The sequence below is a fragment of the Camellia sinensis genome, chromosome 7 (genome assembly GCF_055761805.1).
Source record: "Camellia sinensis isolate YWXY chromosome 7, ASM5576180v1, whole genome shotgun sequence".
NCBI lineage: Eukaryota > Viridiplantae > Streptophyta > Magnoliopsida > Ericales > Theaceae > Camellia > Camellia sinensis.
This window is the reverse complement of record NC_138967.1, coordinates 26,905,851-26,906,979: the sequence shown is the minus strand read 5'-3', so window position 1 is coordinate 26,906,979 and position 1,129 is coordinate 26,905,851. Positions and strand designations below refer to the sequence as shown.

The following is a 1,129-nucleotide window of genomic DNA, read 5'->3' as shown; positions in this document are numbered from 1 at the left end:
TATCAACAAAATGGTGCTGGTTATAAGAAGTGGTTATGAGATATGTGATGAGAGCTCATAACTAAGTTATGATTAATTTGATTCTAGTTATGAACAAATATGATTTTGGCTCATAACTATAAAAAGTGACCTGCTTACCAGGTCACTTTTAATGATGTGGTTCAATCTGAACCATTGATTTTCTATGTACCATACATTTTTTAAACAAAATGTACTATAGACTTTCCCTTTTTGTTTATCTTGACTAGCAGAAACTGTAAGGATGTTTCTAAAGGTGCAACAGCCTTGGAATGTTGTGATTCCCGCTGAAAGCCTCGACACCAAAGGACTTATGCTCCAAAAGTCTATAATAATTCGCCTCTTAGATGACTTTTCAACGAAGAAGGCAACAAAATAGCTCGGTTATTTTCTTGCATTAACCACACTTGACAACATTGGGGAAGGAAAAGTTAGGCAGCATTCGGGTGATGTACTTTTTCCAGTACTTTTCAGCTGCATCACTTCCAAGCTTCACAGGGGAGAGATCTTAGAAAGGGTTGTTCACAAGATCTTGAAGCACGGTGTGCTCTTAAGATGTGGGCCCGTTGAGAACATTTACCTCTCGAACAAGAAAATGCGTGATTATCGGTACGTCCTCGGGGAAAATCCCATCTTCATGAATGACAAGATGTCCAGAATCGAGAAAGCGGTGGCAGTGCGCTTCATTGCCATCGGGACAATGTATATAGAGGCTGAGAAGGATTTTCAGGCAGTGGTGAGCTTGGAGGGCGACTTTCTTGGACCTGTTGGACCTGTTTCTTAAGTGAAGCTTCTCATTACTTGAGTCACTGCTTCTTATCTCATTAGGCAATGTAAAAACCTGTTTGACAGCTTAAACTGATGCCGACTAGTCTTGTGTTGTGTAGTGTTATGTTATTTATCAAAATGGTTTTCCCACATCTTAAGCCTTTTTAAGTTTTGAGCTGCTTCTTATAAAAGGTGATTTGTGGGCTGTTTACAAATCTTATGTGGTTGGTAACTTGGTATCAGCAATAGCCAAAGCATTTACTGCTCTGTTATTTATCAATATGTTTCATTATTTAACTTGAGCATCACTTTAGGATGGTCTCTGCCTCCATTCTCTGCCTCC

The 1,129-nt window shown here is 39.2% G+C and overlaps 1 pseudogene; it reads left to right on the top strand.

Annotated features, from left to right (window-relative positions):
• The first annotated feature begins 254 nt into the window (after nucleotides 1-254).
• On the top strand, nucleotides 255-823 carry LOC145795009 (DNA-directed RNA polymerase V subunit 7 pseudogene; annotated as a pseudogene).
• The last annotated feature ends 306 nt before the right edge of the window (nucleotides 824-1,129 follow it).